Source organism: Tamandua tetradactyla, chromosome 4, assembly GCF_023851605.1.
Source record: "Tamandua tetradactyla isolate mTamTet1 chromosome 4, mTamTet1.pri, whole genome shotgun sequence".
NCBI lineage: Eukaryota > Metazoa > Chordata > Mammalia > Pilosa > Myrmecophagidae > Tamandua > Tamandua tetradactyla.
The window spans coordinates 51,447,268-51,454,237 of record NC_135330.1 but is presented as its reverse complement, the minus strand read 5'-3'; positions in this window follow the sequence as shown (position 1 = coordinate 51,454,237).

Below are 6,970 nucleotides of genomic sequence, written 5' to 3'. Positions count from 1 at the left end.
TGTTCATGTAACAGCTTCTCACTTATGGAATTTAGTTCCTTTATATGTCTTATTTCCTCAGTGAATTAATTGATTAAAGATAATTTACTATTTATATGACTTGATTTAATTGTTTGTATGGTAGCAAAGTCCTCATAACTTTCTTCATTCCAACTGGATGTGACAATTCTCCAAAATTCACTTTTCAAAATAATTTCTTTGAGAATGTCAGTGGTACATATTGTAAAATGAAAAATAACGGGACTAAAAGATGTGCCTAGCCTCTTTATAAATTTTGCAGGAAAAGTTTCTGAATTTGTCATTTGCACTCCTTCTGCAAACTCTTAGTTTGTGCTTTATGATTTTTGTTTGTTTTTTTAAAAAAAGCACTAATAAATATAGGGTAAAATATCACATTCTGATTATGTTATTTAAACATCATTGAAAGAACTGGCCCAATTTTTACTACTTCTTAAATAAATAAGAGAGCAACTTTTTCATTATTAGTTTTTTTTTTAACCCTAATCCTTTTTGACATCATAAACTTAACTCTGTGCAAACTTGGGAAAACAATAAAATTAAAATAAGTTTGGGAGTTTAATAAATCGTTATCGTCAAGAAGTTTCATTTGGTTGAAAATTTTCCAATTTTTATTAATCTTTATATGTGTGTAATATTCTTTGGGATAAATTTGTTTCTCCTTTTGTTCAAAAATTTTCAAGGTATTATTAGATTTTTGTATAAAAACAGATTGTGTATGTGTTACTAGAATAAGATTTTACAAAACAATACCATGAAGATTGTACAACACAAACAATGAACCTTAACCTAAACTATGAACTATGGTTAATAGTACAATTGTAATAATCTTTTTTTATCAATTGTGATAAATGTATTACACTAATGCAAGATGCTAATAATGGAGAGTTATGTGGGAACTCTATATTTTCAGCATGATTTTTCTGTGAACTTACAACTTTTCTAATACAATAACTCTAGTATCATTTGAAAGAAACTCCAAGAACTTCCCAGATATATGCGTATATGCATATGTGTGCAAAAATAACTTTTTTCTCAAACTTCATTGTTTTTAAATATTTTCCCATAGAAGAATTTTTCTATAAATATTTCATTAGTGTAACTAGCTCATTCAAAGGAATATAATCAGGAAGCCATATCATACCATGAAAATAGATTCTGAAACTGTAAGATGTATGCAATCTTTCATTTGCACTTAAGCTCGACTTGTTCAACTTCACAGCAAATGGCCTTTTTACAAATGTTAACTTAGTTTCACATTCTTTGTTTCAGAAGTGCAGAAACCTTTTGCTGTTAGAGTAAAAATACCATTATAAGAAAAGATGTTTACAAAGCATCTAGAGTATTCCTCGATGTGGTATTTGAAGCTGCAGTTTCATTTTCTCATCTACCTATCCAGCCTTAATCTTCAAGGACTCTCAACAAACTCCTTGCAGCCAAGGTAGTCAGACTTTTAGGAGCTAAGTTTGAAGAATACAGAATTTAATAATATAAGGTCTCTGTCATAAAGTGCTTCAAATCTAGTGGGGGATAAATAGACACAAAGGAATTTCTTTCTACCACAAAATAGCAAGCAATGAGATGGATTCTTTTGGAGAACAGTGGCACTTACATTGCCTGGGTTTAAAGCCAGGTCAACTAAAGAAATTACCTAAGGTGAATCCTCAATTACTGGAAGGTCATACCAGGCAGAGAACAGTATGAGAAGAGATACAGAAATACAAAATAGAACGAAATCTGTAAGAAGAGAAGGTATCACTAAGAAATCCAAATTGGACCATTAATAATGATTATGAAAAGAAATAACAGGGAAGCCAGTCGACTAGAGCTGCATAATATAGCAATATGGCTTGTTTATCAGAAAAACATTCAGAATTATTTTTTCCATCTCACTGAATTAACCTGTTTATCTGCTGCTTGAAATGAAAGCTCAGAATGGAAATCATTAGAGAAGTTGAGAACTGAAATATAGCATTCATTGTTTGCTTTAATTCTAATATAATATGCTTACTAGAGCCATTATCATCAGGACTTGCCAGGGAATAACTATAATTATGTGTCTGAAGTCATTATTGCATGGCAGCATCATATAATGGCACAAATAGAGTGAGAGCTCATTAATGTGCATTAACCACATACATAATTCTGTCTTCCTTTCTATTCATTTAAGAAGAATAATTTGTCTTTACTTTTGGATTTTTCTTTTCAGATATTGGTATAATTTCACCTCTTTAAATTGGTGAAGATAATATAGAATAAACAGTGCTATTAAATAATTTATTGTAACAAAATGGATATTAGATATAAAATGTAAAACAAAAACCTCTATATCAACCGTGTTTCTTACAATAACTTATACTATTTAAAATTTTGTCCTTACCTTAGAATTATTTCTTACCTTAGAATTAATTCTGTATCTTATGGATATTTTATTTTCTAAGTAATCCATTTGAATATAAAATTTTACATAATTCTCTCTTTCTTCAGACATAATTGAATTTTGGCCCTTAAAATCTTGTTTAGTATTCAAATTAGAGAACACAAAATGGATAAAAAATAATTTTAACCTCTCTATATGAGGTCTGGGAATAATTTTTACATTAGATACCAACTTAGACTTAAAAACAAAATCTAATTGCAATATATGGATTATGTCACAGTATATAACAAATTTTGTATTTTGGAACACATATATAAAATATATTCTAAGCCATATGGCACCAATCAGCAGCATCTATTTTCTTAGTGCATGACAATTATTTTTCTCTTTTAATCATTTACTACAGTCTTTTCTCTGTACTTAATATGTTTTCAACACAATTGTCAAATCCTATCAATTCTTCGATTCTCATCTCACTTCTGCTTTCAGCTTTCACTCTTTTTCTGGAAGCATTTGTATCCTCTGCTTTTTATCTCCCATAGTTATCATTTCACAAATATCAATGCTATGAATTCAGAAACTTGGTATTTTCAATCTGTCACTTTTTTATGTTCTAACATATGTTTTCAAGTTGTTTACTGCTATACAGTTTTCAAGTTACTGTCTGATATATTAGTTCGAGTTCTTTCAACTAGATGGAGCATAAAATTTAATGCAAATTATTTTTAAAACTAAGCATATTTTGGGTCACAAAAGAGAAAATCTGAAATAAGGATTACTATTATGGCTGGCCAGTCTTATAGCTAAATTACGTGTTTAGGGATTCTGGGTCTCGGGTCATTTCATTTGTCTTTATACTGTTTCATTCTCCTCATAGCTGTAGGAGATGACCATGATCATTCAGAACCAGATTTATCATTCACATTTATTAGGACTTCCTTTCACTTCTCTTGATGCAGAGGAAATGCTACCCATCTCTTATTAACTGAAGTGGAATACATCATCTAAAGAATAATATGTCATTAAAGGAAAGCACTAGGCCAAATTTTTCATGAAATAGAAATCTAACTAAAAATGGACATTAGATAACCATGACTAACTTACAATCAGCAAAGCACAACCACAGAAAGGGTTCCTATAAATAATTTCCTGCTTTACTCAAGTAGAGTGCTTTGAATTTGGGGAGTCAGTGACTTCTACTGTGTAAAAGCCCAGAGACAGTCAAGGTAATATGTTGAGCTGTCTTCTAATTTTAATATTTCTTATTCTCTGAGATACAAAAAATATTGCCAGGAAAAAGCTGCTTCGCTTTTCCAGTTCAACATTATATTAATGATGAATAACTTAAATTGAAAAGTAGAAAATTATATTTTATTTAAATTAAGATGGTAATTTTATTGGAAACACTCTACATCCAAATATGTATTTAGCAGAATGTCAATTGCAGTAGATTGGAGCAGACATAATATCTGCACTTTTTGTATAATGCCATAAAATCTGACATTGGAGTAGAAGTTGCTTTCTAGAAAAATGACAGAATCAACTTGACATTATTTCTAAGCATAAAAACTGACAGTAACATGAAAGTCTATAAAAATGCAATTTAGTATTCAAATACCTAGTTGATATAGGCTTCATTCTTCTATAATTAGCCATATTATCTTAGTAATTATTTTAAAATTGAAGGTCTTCACTTTTCCTTACCTGATCCTTCTATACCATTTGGGAATGGCGTGATACCAGCCTTCCTTATAAGATGATGCTAAACAGCTAGAGACCATCTTAAGCATTCTGGTTGCAGACAGAAATGAAGAACTAAGAAAGAGGAAAAAGAAAAGAGACTGTTAAAATAAAGATTAAGGACCCAGGATGCTGCATAAATACCTACAAGCCCAAATTTGATAATATCACTATTATAGCTATAAATTAAGTGGCATTAAAAATGATATTTAACATAATATCCTTAGATTGGTCAATCTTTTTCAAGTATTCTATAAACTCTTCCTCACTTTCAATTTGATATTTCAAGTTTGAGAGGTTAGGTGCCATTATTATCACATAGGAAATAAATATTTATATATTAAATAAAAATAGTAAATTTGTCTCATTTCTACTTTTTTTCTTGGGAAAAGATAATGGCTAAATATAAATGGATGCTAAATATTCTACCATCCCCTAGAGAGATTACAAGAAGCAAACTCTCAGGGTCAAGTTTTCAATCATTGCACAGGGAAATATAAAGTAATTTGCACTCAGGTTGATTTCAGCATGTGGTCACAGAATAATTATCAAAACGTTAAGAAAGAGAAAACAATTTAATTTAAAATGTTAAGTAATCGGAAAGGAAAGGTTGTGATGTCTTGAAAATTGCCTGAGGCAAAGTTAGATATGGTTCAGCCAGGAGAGAAAAAAAAAAAAAAAAAAACAACTATCAATCTTTATATTTATGGGAAGTAGAAGTTGAATATCTCCAAACTTATTATACTTTTTTGCATTTAGTAAATTTGCATATCCATAGATTAGGTTCTCTCTCCCATAAATGTAATTATATCTAGAAAAGTGAAAGTGGAGAAACGCTAACGCTTTCTTCACTTTAAAGATGCTGAAAGGTAGAGAAAAGAAATTGGCTAGGGTCCTTGATACTCCAGAAATGACCCAGCAGTGGGTTTCTTTCTCTGAGCCTGAACACAGACAATCCTGCAATGCAGAAATTCTGGCAGGTAGAAATGGCAAATAAGCTGAAGCAAAGTCTGCTCTCTTTAGACAGAAGACCCAGAAAAGAGGTGATGTAACTGTACAACAACTCTTTCTTTCATCATACCCACCTGTACTAAATGTTAACACCACTAAAAATTTGAGCTGTTCCCTAATCTTTCTGTGTGCTGCAGTGGCAGAGCCGGTGGGTAAAACCCTTCCTTCCATGCACCCCATCTCCCAACTCCTTTTCCTTGCCACAGCAATGGGCCAGTGCACTTTCCCAACATAGCCTCTGGACAGAAGTCTGACTTCTATCCCCACATTTAAAAAACTGTGGAGAATACTCTGCTATCTACATACTTACTCCAATCATGTGAAAGTCCCCTCCATGGTGGAGCTTACAGACTGAACTCCAATGCTCACCCATATCTCTTGCCTGCAGTAAAAATAAATTCTCCCCCTACCAAGGAGCCAATTGGAGATACTTTGATTTTCAAATTCACCCTGCACAAATGCCCTTCATCCATGGAACATGGTAGTAGAATTCTGACTTCCACTGTCCTTTGGAGTAGTGAGGGATGTCCCACCCCAGTAGGGACTGTGAGTGGAAGATCCAACATATTAGGAGACAACTTACACACCTCAGTAAATTGACATATCTCAGTCTTCTATCCCTGCACTACAGTGAGTGAATGAGTGGCTTACCAATCATTTTATAGCCTGTCCTGAGCAGAATGTGTGGTGGAGTCTGAATATCTGGGTAATCACATAAGTTTAAGGGGCAAGAATGGAAAGAATAGAATTTTAGATGCTTAATCTAAATAGATATCCAATGAGCCAGAATTAGTGTTTTAAAACTGAACAGTTTGACTATCTACTGAAATCGAGGGTATAAATGAGAACTAAAAGTATTTTAACAAGACACTCAAAATATCAAAGTACATTCCAAAATCACTCACCATACTATGAACCATGAAGATGTTATTTCAAATTGAAGGAACAAAAAAATATTTACTCATATCCAGATGGCAGATGTTGACCATAAATTTCCTAGAAGAAAATGTATGGCAGCATCTTAAAGCATCTTGTGGTAAATGGTGGTTTCTTAGACCTTGCACCCAAAGCACAAACAATGAAAGAAAAAATAGATAAATGAGATCTCCACAAAACTGAATACTTCTGCGCTTCAAAGGACTTTGTCAAGAAGATGAAAAGGCTGCCTATTCAATAGGAGAAAATATTTGGAAACCACATATCTTATAAGGGTGTAATACCATATTATATAAAGAAATCCTACAATTCAACACTAAACAACCCAATTTAAAAAAAATGGACAAAAGACGTGAATAGACATTTTCACAAGGAGAAAATAAAAATGACAAAAAATACATGAGAAGATGTTTAACTTCACTAGCTGTTAGGTAAATGCAAATAAAAACCACAGTGCTATCTTTTCATACCTATTAGAATGGCCAATATCAAATAATCAGGAAGCTAGAAGTGTTGGAGAGGATGTGAAGAAACAGGAACACACATTCATTGCTGGTGGGGATGTAAAATGGTACAGCTGCTAAGGAAAAGAGTTTGCAGTTCCTCAGAAAGCTAAGTATAGAACTCCCATATGATTTGGCAATCGTGCTGCCTGGTATTATACCCAGAGAACTGATAGTAGAGATGTGAACAGACATTTTCACAATGATATTCATAGCTGCAATATTCAGAATTGCCAAAGGGTGGAAGCATCACAAGTGCCCATCAACTGATGAATGGATAAACACAATGCGATATATGCATGCAATGAAATATTATTCAGTTTTAAGAGGGAATGAAGTCCTGATACATGCAACTGCATGGATGAACCTGAAAGACATTATG